Below are 21,928 nucleotides of genomic sequence, written 5' to 3'. Positions count from 1 at the left end.
ACTATAAATAGCATAAACAATGACAAATTCCATAAACATCACTGATGGAGGAACTTGCCTAGAAGTTCCTTCTGGGATCTAATTTAAAGGAACATTTTGGTGAAACCAAGGTCATGAGGGAAGCAGAAATAAATGGAGAGAAATGCGGTGTGACAGCCAAGCCCTCCCCGCCTGCCTGCCAAACTGCGCTGGCTCTGCCTGCTAGAGGGAGGGCTCGGGGAGGAGGTGCTGGTGGGAGTGATCCTGCAGCAGCAGTAACCCCTCAGGCCTGCCGGCACCAGGCCCCACAGGACAGGAGCTGTGCCGAGCTGGGAAGAGGATCCAGAGTGAGAAGATCAGAGATCAAGCCTTACCTCTGCCGTTTACTATATAGAGTTGAGTGACCTTGAACAAGTCATGTGCCTGAGTCGACACTCCCTTATCTGAAAATGGAGCTGAGGTTGTTGCCCACTGGGGCTGCTGTGAGGACCAAGTGCAGTCATGTCTCCAAGGAGAGGAAGAGTGGTTGTCATGCAGTCAGTTCATGAATAAGGAAGTGCTGGCCAGGGGACATTTATATTGGGTCCCCCAGTCTGAATATTCTTCCCATTCAAGGGTTTATTTAGGCTTTTAGTTTCTGAAAAACAGACTTTTTCTTTCTTTCTTTCTTTCTTTTTTTTTAAATCAGAGTTGGGAATATGAAGTTGGAAAGCAGGAGGGTTCATCCAGAACAGCGTGGGTGGGCAGCCGGGTTTCATCTTGATCTCTGGATGTATTGTGAATGTCTCAGGTCACCTAAACCTGTGTGCAACTCCAGTGCTGCCGTGCGTGTAGCAAGTAAAGGGCACACAGGCACAGAGAGACACATAAATTAGAGCCTGCAGATCCCAGGGCCCTTCAGGCGGTGCTTTGTTCTGCAGAGAGGGTGACACGCCTTTTGTGTGGTCCAAGAGGCCAAACATGAGGGTCCTGCAGGCTTAGCAATGATACCCGTGTTTCTCAGCTGCCCAGCAGAGTGGAGGCCTGGGGCTCTGATGTCCCTGGAACCAGTTGTTTAAAAACTGTCAGGAGGGAAGCTTTTCTCCCCAGGGAAAATAGTACAGATGAACCTATTTCCAGGGCAGGAATAGAGACGCAGATGTAGAGAACGGATATGTGGACACAGGGTGGGAAGTGGAGGGTGGGATGAACTGGGAGATTAGGTTTGACATAAATATACTACCATGTATAAAATAGATAGCTAGTGGGAACCTGCTGTATAGCTCAGGGAGCTCAGCTTGGTGCTCTGTGATGACCTAGAAGGGTGGGATGGGGGTGGGAGAGGGAGGTCCAAGAGGGAGGGGATATATGTATACATACAGCTGATTCACTTCATTGTACAGCAGAAACTAACACAACATTGTAAAGCAATTATACTCCAATAAAAAAATAAAGTATTATAATACAAAAAGTAAAAAATAAAAATAAAAACTGTCAGGAGGGAAGCTTTCCTCCCTAGGGCCCTGCACCCGCCAGCTGGTAGGAGACAGAGCGTGTGCCCGTTTATTTTCAATTTCAAAGTGAAACTGACTTTAAGTTCTTGTTCTAGGTGGTTCTTATTTTAGCTGAAACCTACAGTGTCTGTCCTCAGGGCTGCAGGGGAGTGTTCACTGTGTAAGGGAGACGGGGAAGCAGCAGGCAGGGCCCGGAGCATTGAGAAAGGATTGGGGAAACTGTGTGCAGCGTGGGCATGGGGGTGAAAGGCTGGGCAGATTCGCTTGGTTCATGGAATCCTGTTGATCTTCCTGGAAGTTGTGTATGTTTATTTTGTCTTCAAAAACATTTTTTCTAAGAATATTTTGGAAGAGAAGGGCTGGGGGGCTGGGTGGGGGACTTTAAGCTGAGTCCCTTTCTGAGGTGAGTGAGGTTCTTTTTGAGCTTACAACTGAGGTCTAATTCCTCCTTCTAGAAAAGGAATCTGGAGAGAGACAGGATTTGTTATTATTATTTTAAAAAATATTTTATTGAAGTATGTTAATTTACAATGCTGTGTTAATTTCTGCTATACAGAAAAGTGATTCAGTTATACACACATAGATTCTTTTTCATGTTCTTTTCCATTATGGTTTATCACACGACATTGAATATAGTTCCCTGTGCTACACAGTAGAATCTTGTTGTTTATCCATTCTCTATATAATAGTTTACATCTGCTAACCCCAAACTCCCAATCCATCCCTCCGCCTCAACCTCCAGCGGCCACAAGTCTGTTCTCTAGGTCTGTGAGTCTGTTTGTGTTTCGTAGATATGTTCATTTGTGTCATAGTTTAGATTCCACATGTACGTGATATCATGGTATTTGTCTGTCTCTTTCTGACTTACTTCCCTTAGTATGATAACCTCTAGGTCCATCCATGTTGCTGCAAATGACATTATTTCATTCTTTTTTATGGCTGAGTAGTATTCCATTGTGTATAGATACCACATCTTCTTTATCCATTCATCTGTTGATGGACATTTAGGTTGTTTCCATGTCTTGGCTATTGTGAATAGTGCTGCTATGAGCATAGGGGTGCGTATATCTTTTCAAATTATAGTTTTGTCTGGATATATGCCCAGGAGTGGGATTGCTGGATCAAATGGTAGCTCTATTTTTAGTTTTTTGAGGAACCTCCATACTGTTCTCCATAGTGGCTGTACCAATTTACATTCCCACCAACAATGTAGGAGGGTTCCCTTTTCCCTACACCCTCTCCAGCATTTCTTGTTTGTAGAGAGAGAGCCGGGATTTGGTATGGGGTGGGAGAAGGTCTAGGGGTGCACGGACCTGTTCTTTTTTTTTTTTTCCTTTTAACATCTTTATTGGAGTATAATTGCTTTACAATGGTGTGTTAGTTTCTGTTTATATCAAAGTGAATCAGCTATACATTTACATATATCCCCATATCTCCTCCCTCTTGCATCTCCCTCCCACCCTTCCTATCCCACCCCTCTAGGTGGTCACAAAGCACTGAGCTGATCTCCCTGTACTATGCGGCTGCTTCCCACTAGCTATCGGTTTTACATTTGGTAGTGTATATATGTCCATGCCACTCTCTCACTTTGTCCCAGCTTACCCTTCCCCCTCCCCATGTCCTCAAGTCCATTTTCTACATCTGTGTCTTTATTCCTGTCCTGCCCCTAGGTCCTTCAGAACCATTTTTTTTTTTTTTTTTAGATTCCATATATATGGGACCTGTTCTTTAGAGTGGATGACACTAGGGTCTCACAGGCACCATGTACGTCACACCACATCCTCACTTGCTGTCTCTCAGCCTTACCCTGCCATCTGTGAGTGTTTCTGGGGCGGCAAACCCACAGACTGAGCTCCCCAGGCTTCCTTGCCCGGGGGACTCCTGGTGGGTTCTGCCTGCAGGAGGCCCGAAGACGGGAAGATAGGGGAGGCCTTGGTTCTTCTTGGCTCTCTCACTCTCTTCCTGACCCTTCCAGTGGAGTCTGAGAGGCAGGCAGCACCTGCAGCGGCCCTTTCTCCATCTTCCAGCTCCTGGGGCTGAAGCCCCCTCCTCTCCCCCTCTTCTCCTCCCTTTGTGCCCCAGCCCCAGAGGAGGTGTTGGCTCCTTGCATTTCCTAATCTCTGTGTCACCTCACCTTCTCCTTAGTAGTGTCCCAGCACCCGTATACGCGATTTGCTGTGTTAAATCTCCTTCGTGTGGAGGACCTTGCATGGTTTCTGTGTCCCTGACATGTCTCTAACCCATGCAGTGGAATCCTGTTCATCATAACAAGAGCACAGTCTTGGAATAAGACAAGGCAAGGTTCACACACCATGACTCCACCCCTTCTTGCTATGTGACCTCTATGTGTGCATCTGTAAAATGGGGATGATAATAGAGCCAACCTCATGGGGTTATTGGGAGGAATTAACGAGACAATTCTTTTGCAGTAATAGAAGTAAAAGCTTCACGTAGTGTGTTTATGGGCAGTGACACGGCGTGAGGATGTGTTTCTAGAAGTGTTCGTTGCTTTCTCAGGTTGGCCCAAGGAGTGCTGGGGAGGCCACTGGAAAGGGTGTGTGAGGTGGTGGGCTTGGGCAGCCGGGGGCTGTGTGGGGTCTGGAGGGCTGTGTGGATGGGGACTTGCTGGAGCAGTCTCATGTCTTCTCCCAGTTTAGCTCAGAGGTTCAGCTAAGCACCAAGGGCCGGGCCCTCCCCGGACCTGTAAGTGTTACGGCATTTTCTTCAAGTCTCCGGGGCTCAGATAAGGGAGGACAGGTCAGTGCCTCAGTCTGAGGCATCATTGGTCACGTGGCTTTTAAAATCTCCTTATTCATTTTACCTAATTAGCCAATGACCTCACACCAGCCTATAATGTTATTTTCCACTGCGAATGACACTCATGGGGTTTGGGAAGCTGAAATATTTCATCTGCTGCTGGGTGGCCAAAGTTCCCAGCATTTCTCACTCAGACCCTCCATTGGGGAGGGTGGCGCTGGCCCTGCCCCGGGGGTTATCTGAGAGTCGCAGGGCCTCGGAGGGGATGGATGGGCCCCCGTGGAGTGCTGGGTCGGCATGCCCACTGTGAATGGATGTCCCTGGGCTTTTTATCTCTAGGATGTCGGGAGGGTGTGGTCATGATGAGCAGGCAGAGACTCGGCCAACCTTGGAGGGATCTGAGTCAGCAGAGCTGAGACAACTTGCACCCTAAGCAGGTCGTCTGGCCTGTGTAGTCTCGCCCACCTGCCTGTGCTCTGTTGGGCCCTGCCTTTCCCCAGGGTGCTCCTGGAGAGCTGGAGCCGGGACCCTGAGTTCAGAAGAGCAGAGGCCCAGAGTGCAAGGTCCTCCCTCTACCACCTGTCCTCCCCACCGGGAAGTCCCCAGCCTCGAGCGCATCCTCTCCTTCAGACAGGTCAGCCCCCAAGGTGCACCTCTTTGCCCCCAGCCTTTGCCACACCACCTTGCCAGTGATGCCTTCTCCTCTCCGAGAGTGCAGATCCTATTTGTTCTTTAAGGCCCTAGGAATTTTCCCTGCTGTTCAGAGGCCCGCTTACCTCCCTCCTTCCTGCCTTCTCCGTATTGTGTAACAAACGCTTCATTAGGTTTTGCCTGACATGATTCTCCGGGTCTTTGCAAATGTCAGGCTGGAGTCTCTGTTGGCTTCTGTAAAGTTCAGGTTTGCATGACCAGCCCTACAGGGGTGCAGATTTCACTTTGGGACCTTGGGTACAATTCTGGGTACTCTTACCAGGAAGGCAGAGTTTTCAGGTAGTTGTTGTTTGGGGCCATCAGCTAGGACTTTCCCACCTGTGGTTAGGGGAGGAGCACCCAAGGTTTCTTAATCCGACTTTGTGCCTGGGAAAATATTAGAAAATTTAATTCTTCGACCTCACTCCCAAACACTCCATTTTAGTAAATCTGGAGGCAGGGCCTGGGGATGTGTGCTTTGAAGCCAGATTCCCAGATAAATCTGATGTCCAGCAGAGTTTGGGGACCCTGGCATAGAACAACACACGAAGAACAATCACCCTTACAACTATGCAACATCCTGTATTTTGGGGGACAGTCTGATTTCAAATATTCTGTCCCATTGCTCCCACAAGCCACTGAAATGGCCCCAAGCCCCGGGTTTTATTACCCAAAATGAGTGTCTCAGGCCACCTCTCAGACATGAATAAGACAGTAGGTGTTCTCCAGACCTAGTCCTGAGTTGGGAAATGGGTGCCTGCCCATAAAAGCAACTGAATCATGAGGTACTTGATTTTCACTTCTCTCGTAATCTAAGATTTAGCAAAGAGTAATTCAAGAATCTCCTCTGGGGGCTTCCCTGGTGGCGCAGTGGTTGAGAATCTGCCTGCTAATGCAGGGGACACGGGTTCGAGCCCTGGTCTGGGAAGATCCCACATGCCACAGAGCGACTGGGCCCGTGAGCCACAACTACTGAGCCTACGCATCTGGAGCCTGTGCTCCGCAACAAGAGAGGCCACGATAGTGAGAGGCCCGTGCACCGTGATGAAGAGTGGCCCCCGCTTGCCGCAACTAGAGAAAGCCCAACAGAGAAACGAAGACCCAACATAGCAATCAATCAATCAATCAATCAATCAATAAATCTTTAAAAAAAAAATCTCCTCTGCACGATTCAATCAGTGCTAGAACGATCCCAGCAAGAGGAGCCCACACTTGTGCTGTGTTGGTGACCCCATGGGTGGCCCAATGGGTTAGAGCGTCTCCGTTCCTGGGGTGGATGTCCTCCTTCCTGTCCCTCTCAACCCTGGGTTCAAGATTTATTTTGGAGGTGGAGCCGCCTGAAGTAGCTGATTGTTTTCACTGTGGTGGGTGGGGGGTGGGTGAAGGAAAGAGAGGCATCATGGAGGATGCCTAGATTTTTATCCTGAGCAACTGGATAAATGGATGGTGGGGTTCTTTACCAAGATGGTGAAGCCTGGGAGAGGAATGAATTTTGCAAGAGGTGGGAATTGAGTATCAAGAGTGCAATTTCAGACGTGTTGAGCTAAAGATTACTTTAGACATTCTATGTGGAGACACTGAGGAGGAGCTTGGATGTATGACTCTGGATAGAGCTCAGGGGAAATGTCTGGGTCTGTGATGTAAACACAGAAGCCACAGGCACCTACGTGGCATTTAAAGCCACAGCTCTGACGGGATCCCCAGGGGGCTGGGGTAGATGGGGAATGAGAGGGTTCTGAGAGCCCTCTAGCACTTAGAGGTGGAGCAGAGGGAGAGGGGCCAGCAAAGGGGATGGTAAACTTGACAGAAGGCACAGAACCCAAACCTGGGACATTTAAAACTCCTGAGCCTAGCTCTGGTTGGCTCCAGGCATGAGCTCCTAATTTCTGGCCCTTTGATGATTGTGTTTGAGGAACTCCCAAGCCCAGGGAGGCTTCAGTGTTGAGTAGGGAAGAGGGTTGGGCTCTGGGGCTGCCTCAGGCAGTCCTCCTGCTATGTCTACATCCCAGGGAGCATCCAGGATGCTGCGGGAACACCTTTTGTTCAGGATGGGATTTCAGCCAGGTCTCCACGGATGAGAGCAATGTAGGAAGGCTTCACAGAAGAGGCAAACCCTGAATAAGCCTTGAAGGGCAGTGAGAATTAAGATGGAAGAGGGCCCTTTAGGTTTGAAACCAAAACCTGAGGCAGGAGTAACATGGGATGTGTGGGGAAGGGCTGAAGAGAAAGGGGGCTTATGAAGAAGTCTGTCTAATTTTGGTAAATGAGATAACCTATTAAGTGGCTATATCAGAACTCAATAATGTTTTTTTTTTCAAAAGTAGAGGTTTTATGTGGGTGTGTAAGAGAAATATGATTGGATGGGCTGGTACCCATTTGGAAATAGTATAGCACTTTTGAGGGGTGGAATGATGAGTTAAGGGTGGTGTTTGAGGCTGATGAATCTGGCGTGGGGCAATGTGAAAGGCGACTGAGTTTCTGAAATACAAGTAACGCAGTCATCACGTCCAGGGGAGATCAGGAGGGCTGGACACCGGGCACTGAGCAGGTTGTGCCAGATGAACCAGAGGATCTGAGAGCTTTGAGCTTCTGGACCAGCCCCTACGTGTCACCTGTTAGAGGGGCAACCCGAGGAGTGGTGGCCCCAGGCATCAGGGTGGTCCTATGACTCAGATCCTCAGAAGTCAGAAGCCCTGCACGGGCACATATGTGCAGAGGAAGGGCTTAGGTGTGATTCCCAAGCTCTCCTTGCTCTCGAGAATGGGCCACATCTGAGGAAGCAGAGTGGCCACCAAGCACGTGGCATGCACGTGGCACAACAGTGGCTTGAAGCACCTGTCCCAACTGTATGCTTATCAAAACTGGTGTAATTACTTATTAAATGTCTATATCCCCAGCCTGGCCACACTTTTGTGCAATGTGGTATGTTCAGATCGCAGCACTGGGCCTGGCAAACAGCAGGTGCCCAATTAATGTCTATGGACCAAGTGGAAGCCAGTGCTGTCCTCTTCGTCTGGGCTGTCAGGGCTGGGAGGAACCTTGTACGGAGGAGTGAGTCCTACTGTCCATTTCCAGGCAGCCCTGCTGGGAAAGGAGGGAGAGAGGGTGATAACACTTCTCCCACTTGGCCCTTTACCCTTAGCGGCTGTGGGACGCCCGCTGTGAGCAGAGTCCTCACGCCGGTCCCGGCTTCTTCCTCCTGTCTCCTTCCTGAGCTGCTGACTGGTCTCCTCTGGCCATGTAGTTTGGGATCGATTGATTGATTTATAATTTATTTATTTATTTATTTTTGGCTGTGTTGGGTCTTCGTTTCTGTGCGAGGGCTTTCTCTAGTTGCGGCGAGCTGGGGCCACTCTTCATCGTGGTGCGCGGGCCTCTCACTATCGCGGCCTCTCTTGTTGCGGAGCACAGGCTCCAGACGCGCAGGCTCAGTAGTTGTGGCTCACGGGCCCAGTTGCTCCGCGGCATTGGGATCTTCCCAGACCAGGGCTCGAACCCGTGTCCCCTGCATTGGCAGGCAGACTCTCAACCACTGCGCCACCAGGGAAGCCCCTGGGATTTATTTTTACACAGTTTTCTTTTTAAAAAAATTTAGGTGCTACCCTGACTTAGGGGTAGACACTTTCTTTGAGTTTTGAAAGTTCTGACCTTGTTGTTGAGACTAATTCTGCTGAAAGTGGGGTGCAGACACAGGAGAAGCAGTTAAACACACCAAACTGAGCACTTGGAGTTAGAAAACGTAATTCCTGCATTCTCTCGCCTGCCCCACACTGTCACCAGTGCTCAGGTTACCCTTCAGGGTCATCAAACCCGCTGCTAAGAAATGGGCCTTCCTGCCTCTGGTCCTTGAACTCAAGTTCACACTACTCATTCAGAACAACTGCCTTTGAAGTGAACGGACTGAGCTACAAGTTCCTAGGCATCCTGCAGCCCCAGTGATTCTGGTGCTTTCACCGAATTCATTTTTTTCTGTTCTATCTTCCAGGCCCTGCCAGGTTTTGTGTGCCTGGGTAGCAGAGGAGGGAAGGCATACTTGCTTCTTGGGGTGTTTGTGTTGTCACGAGGCCCTGGGGTCTCTCCCTTCTCCCTCAGTGCAAAAGCCCAGAGGGGCCTGCTGGGTGAGAGATCCCAGCTGGCTTATTCCTTGATTTCTCCTTTCAATGACTTTGTGGGAGGCGTGTGGGAAAAAAATTCCAGAAAGCTCTATTTTACCATCAGGCTTTCAAAGTCATTCCGAAGGATACCAGCTAAGATAGCATACTTAACTTTTCTCTTTTGTTTTTTGAATTTTTTTCTTTAGTACTGCAAAGTTCACACCGAAGCCCCTTAACATCTGGTCTTGCAGCTGTAGGTGTTATCCTTGCAGCTGCAGGTGTTATCCTTGGTTCCCAGCCCCATGCTGGCCCTCAAGCCTGGATGGGTTTGAGGGCAAGATGACGAGAGGCATGTCTGGTAGCAGTTAATTGGCTTGGACCATCAGGACTGGAGACTGAGCTTTGCCAGATGTGCCCCAGATTAAGTGACATGACTTTGCTGTGTCCTGGAGATGCTCCCCGCTTCCGTGCGTCCTTCCCGAATTTGGTCCTGAGGGTTCCGTGTATACTCAGCGCCCTGGCCACTTAGGAAAGCCATGTGTCGTGTTCCGTTGCAAACGTGCTGAGTCTTAAAGATGGCAGGACCTTGCATTCTAGTTTGGAGCAGCAACATTTAGAGGAGTTTAAACACTGGGGGGAAAAGTTAAACATTTGACTATATTAAAAAAAAAAAACAACCCTCAGTTGAGTATTTCATATTTTATGCCTTAAAAACAAAGTTCAGTGTGTAACCGGCAAGGATTTATTTGAGGCTGTGTGGTGGGAAAAACCCTTCTTTTAAGTTCCTAGTGTCTTGGTGGGTGAAGAGACAGCAGAGGGGAAATCTGAGGTGAGAAGCTGGTACCTGAAGTGCAGGAAGTATGGGAGTGGACAGGGTTCTGGGTGGAGACGGAGAAATTTCTCCCAGAAGGTGCCAACCAAAGCAGGACGAGAGGACACCATCTTACCATCCAGGGAGAAGATGGGCTCATGCGCTGTGGGCAGATTCTGTCTAAGTGTGATTAGGGCCTCCCTTAGTTTCATCTGGATTTTGCAGGGAGAGGACCTGACCCTCTGTCCATGGAAGCTTCGAGAGGCAGCCCTCTGGCTCTCCTCCCCCCTGCACCTGTTTACCGAAGGCCTCTGGTTTCCACTGGGTCGCTTAAACTGCCCACCCATCTGCAGCTCTTTTCTGGTTACAGAGTGTCCTCACGACTTTCAGAGGCAACAGTCAGCTGGTGGAAAGCGAGGGAACAGAGTTCCAAGGGAACGAAGCAGGCATGACCTGCTTCTATACATTTTGAGCATCCCTCTGTTCATTTAAGTGTCTGTTTGCAGAACATCCTCTCCGATTATTGCATTTGTCCTCCATTTAAAGTGTGAAGAGCCCTCTTGACCCCATACAAGCCAGTCATAAAAGAATGTTTTAAGAAAAACTCTCTGAAGTAGAATTCTATTTACAGAAATGCGATTTGAACACAGTCTCCATCTATACAGGGGAGGTGAGCGGTGCTCACGGGGTCATGCTTGCATTTGGAATGCAGCAGCTTCCCCCAAAAAGCGCCCGGCATTTCAGATTTTAGCTACAGTAAGTAAATATTAGTCTTGTCTTGCTGTCGGGAGACTGTGGAACAGAGAGAGGAGATTGGGGCTTCCTTCCCAGCCTCCTCCCTTGACCCAGCAGACCACTCAATGTTAAGAGGCTGTTTAACAACAAAAGGAATCGTGTTACTGTTGCAAGGTTGATGGGATGCTCATGAATATTCACGTGACACTTATGCATATTCACAAAGCAAGAGTGTGATTGGCAGGCCACACCTGAAAGGGTTCCCGGAGTGCCCTCAGAAGTCTTCTCAGCCATGAGCCTGGGTGTCTGCCCCCATCTGGGTGGGCTCTGCAGGGACGGAGACCCTTCAGGTAACATCTGCCTGGAGGGTCAGCTGCAGTACTTGTCTTCCCATTCATGCACAGCGGGTGCCGTTATCCACGTTGCTCCAAGTCCTGCTTTGGGAAAATAAACATTTCCCCCACGACTCCCAAGCAATGCGGAAGCATAATTTATAATAGAAGCTAATACTCTGGGACTTCTCTAGTGGCACAGTGGTTAAGAATCTGCTTGCCAATGCAGGGGACACGGGTTCGATCCCGGGTTCGATCCCTGGTCCGGGAAGAGCCCACATGCCGTGAAGCAGCTAAGCCCACGAGCCACAACTACTGAAGCCTGTGTGCCACAACTACTGAAGCCCGCGCGCCTAGAGCCCGTGCTCCACAAGAAGAGAAGCCAAAGCAGTGAGAAGCCCACGCACCGCAACGAAGAGTAGCTCCCGCTCATCGCAGCTGGAGAAAGCCCACGTGCAGCAATGAAGACCCAATGCAGCCAAAAATAAATAAATAAAATAAAGGCCCCACTAAATGATCTCATTAGGAGATACATTTCAATAATACTAAAAAAAAAAAAGAAAAAAGAAGCTAATACTCCTGGTGTGGCCAACCCAGCAGCACCCAGGAGCCAGTTTCTCTCTGGGTCAGAAGAGGGAGGAGGTGAGAAGGCTGGTGCTCTCCAGATGGGTGCCTGGGGTTTCCTTACCAGGTACTTCATCCATTCTGGGAGCCAAGGCAAGGCGCATGCCTTCCCGAGACCCCCGCTGTGGACTGAAGATTATGCTGTTTGCTTTCTCTCCAAGCAGCTCTGAGGCCTGAGTATGACAGCAGAGCCTAGGAGTTACTCAGTGGTCCTGATTTTGTCCCCCGCTCCCTCGCTGGAGGAGACCGGTGGGTGTGGATGTTGTGGAGGCCTCTGCAGACGGGGAACGCCTGTTTCCCTGCCAACTCTCGATTTCACCTGCAGCTCCTGCGCCCCTCCTCACCCACGTCTGAAACCTTGGCACTTTCTGAGTGGGATGTGAATCTCCTCTCTGTCCAGAAGCAGGCTGGCTAGGTGGTTTCCACACATGCCACAGAATGTGTGGATTTCTGCTGCTTGGCGTTACTGGTCAGGGTTCTCCAGAGAAACAGAATCAACAGGATGTATGTACCCATCCATCCATCCATCCATCCATCCATGCATCCATCCATCCATTCATTTATTATGTATATTTTAAAGAGGGTAAGCAGATTTTTTTCAAGGGGGCTATTGCAATGGAGTTTTGTATTAGGTGAGAGAGATCAGCTCAGCTCCCTAGACATTTATTTTAAGGAGTTGACTGGCTCTTGTGATTGTGGAGGCTGGCACGTCTACATATGCAGGATGGGCTGGCAGACTGGACACCCAGGGAAGGGTTGATAGTGCAGTTTGAGCCCAAAGGCTGTCTGCTGGTAGAATTGCCTCTTTTCAGGGGAGCTCATTCTTTTTCTACTTAGACCTTCAGGTGATTGGATGAGGCCCACCTATGTCATGAAGGGTAATCTGCTTTACTCAGAGTCCACTGATTTAAATGATAATCTCATCTAGGAAATACCTTCACAAAACCTCTAGAATAGTGTTTGACCAAGTATCTGGGTACTGTGGTCTAGCCAAGTTGACACATAAAATTAACCATCACACTTGGCTTCCTTGACGCTTGATGTCATAGGCTTGCCTGTGAGCCTGCTGTGTGACTATGTGCTGCTGATAATGGAGCAGGCCAGGATTTTCTAGAACCATCCCCTTGGCATGGATCTTTCAAGTAGTGCTTCATCCTGGAAGAAAAACCTTCCAGGGTCCGAGTCCCAGTTTTAACCTGAGTTTGTGGCAGAAGTGAAGCTTCCTTGTCTTGATTTCTTGCTGTATGACAGCTTCTCAGAGGCTGGGATCCTGGCTGACTCATCCTTGCCCCTTCGGTAACCAGCATCAGACCTTGTACAAAGTTGGAGCTTGGTAAATATGCTGAGCTGACTCTTGGGGTCTGGCTCTGTGGGCAGTTCTCTTAGTGGTCCTGGGGCATTCAGACACCCATGCCTTTGGTCAGTGAGCCGTGCCTGTTGCTGCCCAGGGCCCCCATCCCTGTCCTGCATGGCCACCCTTGGAATACCACCTGTCAGCTCTGTGGTCCCATCGCTTGGGTTGCCTGGCTCTGCTTTGATTTGATTGGATTCCTCAGCAACAGGGGTGCTTCTTATCCCCTCCTCCTAGCCTCAGCCCTGGGACCAGGCCCTTGAACATGGAGCTTAGGAAAGGTTTACTATTGCTACTGCTCATTTGAGAACCAGTCTGGGCTTCATTAATAGGAAAAAAGTTGGCAAGAGGGGACCAAAAGAGTGAATTAGCCACAGAGATTTCTAAGGGGTAAAAGAAAAAATAATCAGGACAAAATATACTGCGATAGGGAAGCCTGCCCTTTGTTTACTGACACACATCTCTGCTTCAAGCTATTTTGAAAATGACTATTTTATTGATAAAATGAATGTGATGAAATGAATGTGTGGAGGTGATAAGAGAATGAATGGAAATTTACCTGTGAACATGTCTGTAATTGAGTGCCTATCTGCGGAATGAATAGTGGAAGAAAATTATCCACGATGGGCCAACTCTCTGCTTTTGTAGGACTGTGTGTTCTATTCTTCCTGCTCAATAGAGGACGTTGTCTGCTCCACCAAATTAGCCAAACACAGATAATGTTGTCAAAGAATGGCTCCCATTAGATTTCACAGACGCCTGACACCAAGACAAAAGCCTCTACCCTCACAGCATTTCAACATCAGTTTTTTCCTACATGACTCAAAAAAATAAATTTGTTTTGTGGGGCAGAGATGATGTGTTTGACCGGTTTTTAGAACAGAATATAAAAGAAGAGTTGGCAATATTGGCTGGGGGGATTCCAGCAAATTTCATTAGACTGTGTAACATACATGGGGATGTAGGCAACTTGGTGACCTGGAGAGGGCCTTCCTACTGGGGGATGGATCGGGAGGCCTGGACTGCAGTCCCCATGGGGATGTTAACTTGGTTTGCACATTCTGCCCCATGGAGATGATAATGTCGAGATTCAGAGTAGGGACCTTGAGCTAGGAGGTCTGGTGGGAACTGAGGGTTGGGCACGGGTCACACCCACAGCCTCCACGTGGTTGAATGTTTCTTATAGAACTCAAAACAGTGCTCAGATAGCAGTGCCGTGGAAGTCTCAAGTCTGTTGGGAGAACTGAGTGGAGAGTAGGTCACAGGGCATCCTGAAAGTGGGACAGCTATTCAAACAAAGAGAGGACGGGGAAGCGCTGCTCCCACAGTACTGTGTGGGCTAATTTCAGCACCCATTTAAGGAAGACCTGAGAGAGCTAATGATCTCTTTATACTTTATTTTCTTTTTTATTGAAAAAATAATAATACAGAATCCTAAAAAATAACTCTACCATCTTACCACCCTGATATAACAGTGAACATTTTGCCTGTGTTTTTCCATATGCATGTGTGGAAGGCTGGTTTTTCTGTTTGCTATTCTCGTCCGCTCCGGCTGGAGCGTGGCACACACCTCCTTTCTGGGGCATACACTGAGCTGGCAGACCTCAGGGGGAGAATGGAGGCAGGCACTCTTTCTGCAAATAGCACGCAGCGCTGGGCCCAGGGCGGACTCCTTGGCAGAGTGGGGGCCTGGGTGTCTGCTGGATATTTGATGGGAAGATGAGGGTCTCCTTCATTCTCTCCCCGGGGGCCTGGCTCTGACGCCTTCTCAAGCTTGATGGGCAATGGGCTGGGAAATGGCGGCAGATGTGGGAGCAGGATGACGGAGTACTGAGTCTGAAGACCGAGGGGGCCAAAAGTGGGGTTCTAGGAGGGGCGAGCAGAGGGAATTAAGAAACCAAGGAGGCAGTGGGGCTGGGACTCAGAGAGAGGTGGGATTAAGAGAAAGGCCCTCTGAGCGTCATAAGAGGGTCCCAACAGGAGCGGTCCTGAGAGTCAAGGAGAGAGTTGGGAAGCCCCCGTCCAGGAGGGCTGCACACAGATAACAGTGGGTGACTGGTGCCGGCATTAATGGCTCCCCTGGGCCCCTTTCTAGATATCACATAGATGAGCAGTTAATTACGGGTCAGACTGTTTTATTCCTGTTATGGATTGTTCCATCTTGCCCTTTTAGTGTCTAAGGGAAGGAGATACAGTTTTACTGTGTATATGTGTGTGTGTGTGTGTGTATGTGTGTTTGTGTGTGTTTGTGTGTGTTTTCAACCCTAGTATACCCACCAGTCTAAGGTCACTTATTTTTGTCTGGTGAGATCCATGTTTTTGATGGCCGTATAATCCACGACTGAGCTGATTCACCATGATATACTAGGTACTACAGTAGATCCATGGTCTAGTGTCCAGCAGGCCCCCAGGACAATGTGGCCAGGCAAGGCTTTAGAGACAAGGACTCTTCTTAACAGTGCCAGGACAGCCCAGCTCTTCACCTGGGTGGCTGCGGGGCAGCTTTGGTCCTGCTGCCTTCCCCTAGGATGAAGGCAAGGTCCTTTAGAAGAAACAAAAATCAGGAGCTGCATTAGGCATTTTGAGCAGAAAGTGGTCAAATGTAGGGATTTAGGGCCTCACGCAGTTGTTGGGGGTGGGGTGGGGGAAAGCAAAGGTCAGAAAGTTCACATTCAGGAAATTTGAAAGTATAGAAATCTCACGGGAAGCTGCAGATGATGGTCTCAACCACCTATAGCATTGGAGTAGGAGATTCTCAGAGGAAACCTGGAAGCTAGTGACGAAACCTCAGATCACCTGCTCCCAGCTGCTACCAGAAAAGCATGGGTTCTACCTCTCCTTAGCCTCTGGATCTCACATGAGTGGCTCTTGCTGGCAGAATCTAACTGGAACCCTGTGGACAAGGGACTCTGGGAATCTCCTGTGATTCAGGAGAGAGTGTAGAAGGGGCCACAATGATACCACGTAGACAGTAGACAAGTTGGTACAGGGTCTTTGTAGCCCCAAAGCCTAGCACAGTGCCTGGCACAGAATAGGAGCTGAACACGTTTCTGAAATAACAAAGTGTGGGTGGGAGCGCCATTCAGAGGGGCATTTCTATTCCACCCAGAAAGACCACAATTCTGCCCCTAAGAGTGGGGTGAGTGGTGGGCTTCCAGAGGATTTACTTCCATTTAGGAGAGAGGGGCTGGAACTCCAGAAAGTGCTCCTGGGCCTGGGAAGTAGAAATAACAGCTCTTGTGTTGAGAGCTTCTGAAGTCCATGGTGGAGAAACATGAGGCCTGCACGGGAGCTGCATCTCTGGGGACTGGGTTGAGGTATGGAGCCTGGACTCAGCTGGGGTTTCTCTTCTCTGGCCTACTGGCCAGGCATGGCCAGCTCTTCCTCTCAGACTATAATCTTAGACACTTGGCCCGATATTGGAAGAGGCAAGTTTGTTCATGGACGCAGGGGTTAATCATGGGAGCTCCCAACGATGAGGGCTATATTCATCTAAACTCTTGAATGTAAATGATAGGCAAACCTACTTGAGCCAAAAAGGATGTTTATTGACTCATGTAACTGAGAAATTCAGGGGTGTCTGCCTTCAGGCAAGGCTGGATTTAGCAGCAGAAATGATTCTCTTTCTCCCACCTTCTCCCTCTCTTGGCTCTGCTCTCTCTGATGTTCATTCAAGTGTTGGTCTCATTCTCTCCTGCTGTAGGTGGGCTTCCTTCACATAGTCAGGGAAAAGTGCTACTAGCATGTCTAGGCTCACATGATCCTAGCTTGGTGAGTCAGTGGAAGGTAAGCTTCCTCTCCGTGTATGGATCTATAAACCTGAAAATGATTGGGCTTGCTGGGTCAGGTGTCCACCTGGACAAATTACTATGTTTAAGGGGACATGGTGTTGTACCTGTTTTGGCTTGGCACACCTGCCCACATCTGTGGCCAGAGGCTGGGGCTGGGGGAGGGGAATTGTCATGAATAACCTCACAGTACCACATGGAGAGCAGGAGGGATGATCCCCCAAGGAATAAAAATTGTAAGTGAAAGCAACATATTTCTAGAACTAAAGAGAAAAGGAAGAAGCTTGGGCTGGGATGACGGTGACTCCAGGCAGAGAAGAAATGCCATGTGAGAGCCCTCAGCTTGGTCGGCATCATCTTGCATGTACCTGAGCGTCCAGCCGGACCCTTCCCCAGCTCTGGGAGAGCTGGCAAGTGTCCAGCAGGTGTGACTGTCCAGCAGCTGGACTTCTCCCTGGGGTGTAGCAAAGCTCCTTGCTCCCCTCAGTTATGTTGCATTTGCCATGAACTTATTTTTAAGAGCCATATTTGGTCTTTTCCTTGACACCTTGTTTGAAAATAACTAGGCTTTGCAGCTGCATGGGTTTTAAGGTGAAATGTACCCCATTCAGGAAGGATCCAAGTGCTCTCCCTCTCTCGTCTTTCTGTCTTGATCCCTTGGGCTCCTACTTAGAAAATGCTGAATTATGCACCTATTCAGTCAATATTTACTGAGAACCTAGTGTGTGAAAGGCCCTGGGATCAACAAAACAAGCTCAGTCCTGGCCCTCACCAAACTTAAAGTCAGCAAAATGAAACAATCAACAAAGCAAAAACAGCACCCAGTTGGTGAATCCATTACTCACGGGTGATGGGATACATGCTCCAAGGGGGAAGCATGGGGTGATAAGACTGACCTGGCTCTGGGGCAGGGAGGTTCCTTGAGAAGGGGACATTAAGCTGAGAGCTAAAGCATGGCTGGATTTTGGATTTTGATGAGGCTAAAGGGGTAGGGAATGGGGAAGTGTGTTTGGATGCCAGGGCTCTGAGCAGGGAAATGGGGTTCCTGCTGGCAGGGCTGGGTGAATAGGCTGGAAGGGGCAATATTTGAGGGCCTGAAGGCCAGGCTGGGGGTAAGGTCTCCATTGCCACCCCCAGTTTGCCTGGGAATAGGACCTTGATTCCATTCTACCAGAGCCCTCAGCTATGAGCACGAGAGGCCACTGTCCAGCTCCCTCATGCCCCCTTTAAGTGCTCCCCCCCTCACATCACCTGGCAGGGAGGAGGGCATCCCCCCAACTGCACTTGAACCTCTCAAGTCAAGGCCGGGCTGGCAGTGGGTGGGGACGCTGCTGTAACTATGCTAATTGCAGGGCTGCTTCCCTGGCTGCATTTGAAGCAGAGCAGGAGGAGGCTGGGCTGCCGGGTGGGGAGAGATGGCGGTGCTTGGAAGAGGCTATTAGCAGTGGAGGCGGCACCAAGTGCTGGATTCACGATGTAGCTTGGAGGTAAAGCCATGCAAACTTGTGGGTAGAGCTGGATGGGGTGTGGTGATGAGGAGAAAGAGAATAAGGATGGCTGCAAGGCTGCAGCCTTGGGGGATGGTGATGCCATTAGCTGAGGTGCCTTTGGGGGAAATAAACACAGGCACACGTATTCTGTCTTGGACATTTTGAGTTGGAGGAGATATCAGGGAAGCAGTTGGATATATGGGTCTGGGCTGGAGACACAAGTGCTGGAGCTCTCAGCCCAGAGATGGTGAGTGAAGTCATGGATGTGGGCGCCTGTGTGTGGTGTTGAGGGAGACCAGACCCGGGTCCCGAGGAACAGAGCATTTGGAGGTCAGTGAGAGGAGAAGCAGCCAGCAAACAGATAAACCCGACGGGGTGCAGGCGACAACCTGCCTGTGATAAATTATGCCTGCGCTGCCCAGGCTGCAGATGTGTGCTCTGAGGACCCCCCAGGCACCAGGGGCCTGTCGCTGGGTGATGGATGAAGGCTGCTCCCACCCACCCGCCTCCCGCTGGCACATGCTTCCTGTCGCCACCAGGCAGTCCGTTGGGAATAGAGAAAATAGCTGAGCAGGCTTGCCGTGACAGCCTTCTAAAAGTGACTTTTAAAACTTCTTATAGTGGGACCTTCAAGATGGCGGAGGAGTAAGATGTGGAGATCACCTTCCTCCCCACAAATACATCAGAAATACATGTACATGGGGAACAACTCCTACAGAACACCTACTGAGCACTGGCAGAAGACCTCAGACCTCCCAAAAGGCAAGAAACTCCCCACGTACCCCCATGTACGGGTAGGGCAAAAGAAAAAAGAAATAACAGACAAAGAATAGGGACGGGACCTGCACCAGTGGGAGGGAGGTGTGAAGGAGGAAAGGTTTCCACACACTAGGAAGCCCCTTCACTGGCGGAGATGGGGGGCTGGGTGGGAGGGAAGCTTTGGAGCCACGGAGGAGAGCGCAGCAAGAGGGGTGCCGAGGGCAAAGCAGAGAGATTCCCTCACAGAGGCTCGCTGCTGACCAGCACTCACCAGCCTGAGAGGCTTGTCTGCTCACGGCCGGGGCAGGTGGGGGCTGGGAGCTGAGGCTCGGGCTTCGGAGGTCAGATCCCAGGGAAAGGACTTGGGTTGGCTGCGTGAACACAGCCTGAAGGGGGCTAGTGCACCACAGCTAGCTGGGAGGGAGTCTGGGAAAAAGTCTGGAACTGCCTAAGAGGCAAGAGACCATGTTTCGGGGTACGCGAGGAGAGGGTATTCAGAGCACCACCTAAACTAGCTTCAGAGAGGGGCGCAAGCCACAGCTATCAGCTCAGACCCCAGAGATGGGCATGAAATGCCAACGCTGCTGCTGCAGCCACCAAGAATCCTGTGTGCAAGCACAGGTCACTATCCACACCCACCCCCCCACCCCCGGGAGCCTGTGCAGCCCACCACTGCCAGGGTCCCGTGATCCAGGGAGAACTTCCCTGGGAGAACACACGGCGTGCCCCAGGCTGTTGCAATGTCATGCTGGCCTCTGCCACCGCAGGCTAGCCCTCCATTCTGATTATAAATACTCTATCCTTTCCTCCGCCCAGCCTGAATGAGCTAGAGCCCCTAATCAGCCGCTGCTTTAACCCCCTCCTGTCTGGGTAGGAACAGAGGCCTGAGGGTGACCTACACACAGGGGTGGGGCCAAAACCAAAGCTGAACCCCAGGAGCCGTGTGAACAAAGAAGAGAAAGGGAAATTTCTCCCAGCAGCCTCAGGAGCAGAGGATTAAATCCCCACAATCAACTTGATATACCCTGTATCTGTGGAATACCTGAATAGACAACGAATTGTCCCAAAATTGTGGTGGTGGACGTTGGGAGCAACTGTAGACTTGGGGTTTGCTGTCCGTGACTGATTTGTTTCTGATTTTTATGTTTATCTTAGTTTAGTGTTTAGTGCTTGTTATAATTGGTGGATTTGTTTATTGGTTTCATTGCTCTCTTCTTTTTTTATTATTATCTTGTTCTTTTATTTTTTAATTTTAATAATTTTTGAAAAATTTATTATTCTTATTTTTTTTTTCTTTCATTTTTTTCTCCCTTTTCTTCTGGCCGTGTGGCTGACAGGGTCTTGGTACTCCGGCCTGGAGTCAGGCCTGAGCCTCTGAGGTGGGAGAGTTCAGGACACTGGACCACCAGAGACCTCTCAGACCCATGCAATATCAATTGGTGAGAGGTCTCCCAGAGATCTCTGTCTCAGTGCTAAGACCCAGCACTGCCCAAATGCCAGCATATTCCAGTGCCAAACAACCAGCAAGACAGGAACACAGCCCCACTCATTAGCAGAGAGGCTGCCTAAAATCATAATAATGTCACAGACACCTCAGAATACACCACTGGATGCGGCTCTGCCCACCAGAAAGACAAGATCCAGCCCCACCCACCAGAAGGCAGGCACCAGTCCCCTCCACCAGGAAGCCTACACAACCCACTGAACCAACCTCACCCACTGGGGGCAGACACCAAAAACAACAGGAACTATGAACCTGCAGCCTGCGAAAAGGAGACCCCAAACACAGAAAGTTAAACAAAATGAGAAGACAGAGAAATATGCAGCAGATGAAGGAGCAAGGTAAAAACCCACCCGACCAAACAAATGAAGAGGAAATAGGCAGTCTACCTGAAAAAGAATTCAGAGTAATGATAGTAAAGATGATCCAAAATCTTGGAAACAGAATGGAGAAAATAAAGAAAACGTTTAACAAGGACCTAGAAAAAGTAAAGAGCAAACAAACAATGATGAACGACACAATAAGTGAAATTAAAAATTCTCTAGAAGGAATCAATAGCAGAATAACTGAGGCAGAAGAAAGGATAAGTGACCTGGAAGATAAAATAGAGGAAATAATTACCACAGAGCAGAATAAAGAATAAAGAATGAAAAGAATTGAGGACAGTCTCAGAGACCTCTGGGACAATATTAAATGCACCAACATTAGAATTATAGGGGTCCCAGAAGAAGAAGAGAAAAAGAAAGGGACTGAGAAAATATTTGAAGAGATTATAGTTGAAAACTTCCCTAATATGGGAAAGGAAATAGTCAATCAAGGAAGCACAGAGAGTCCCATACAGGATAAAGCCAAGGAGAAACATGACAAGACACATATTTATCAAACTATCAAAAATTAAATACAAACGAAAGCTATTAAAAGCAGCAAGGGAAGAGCAACAAATAACATACAAGGGAATCCCCATAAGGTTAACAGCTGATCATTCAGCAGAAACTCTGCAAGCCAGAAGGGAGTGGCAGGACATTTTAAAGTGATGAAAGGGAAAAACCTACAACCAAGATTACCCTACCCAGCAAGGCTCTCATTCACATTCGATGGAGAAATTAAAACCTTTACAGACAAGCAAAAGATAAGAGAATTCAGCACCACCAAACCAGCTATACAACAAATGCTAAAGGAACTTCTCTAGGCAGGAAACACAAGAGAAGGAAAAGACTACAGAAAGAAACCCAAAACAATTAAGAAAATGGTAATAGGAACATACATATTGATAATTACCTTAAATGTAAATGGATTAAATGCTCCAACCAAAAGACAAAGACTGGCTGAATGGATCCAAAACAAGACTCATATACATGCTGTCTACAAGAGACCCACTTCAGACCTAGGGACATATCCAGACTGAAAATGAGGGGATGGAAAAAGATATTCCATGCAAATGGAAATCAAAAGAAAGCTGGAGTAGCACTTCTCATATCAGACGAAATAGAATTTAAAATAAAGACTGTTACAAGAGACAAAGAA

General features: G+C 49.0%; 1 protein-coding gene across 1 annotated transcript in view; it reads left to right on the top strand.

Moving 5' to 3' along the window:
- The window catches only part of FSTL4 (follistatin like 4), a 717,999-nt gene that overhangs the window by 74,896 nt on the left and 621,175 nt on the right, over positions 1-21,928 (top strand). Inside the window, exon 3 of the mRNA XM_082378912.1 lies at positions 18,766-18,906. The gene's annotated coding sequence lies outside the window, so the exon portion shown is untranslated. The remainder of the gene's footprint in view (positions 1-18,765; positions 18,907-21,928) is intronic.

This window comes from Balaenoptera borealis, assembly GCF_965194805.1.
Source record: "Balaenoptera borealis genome assembly, chromosome: 2".
Taxonomy (NCBI): Eukaryota; Metazoa; Chordata; class Mammalia; order Artiodactyla; family Balaenopteridae; genus Balaenoptera; species Balaenoptera borealis.
Note: the sequence above shows the minus strand (reverse complement) of the source record. Positions and strands in the feature narration are given on the sequence as shown.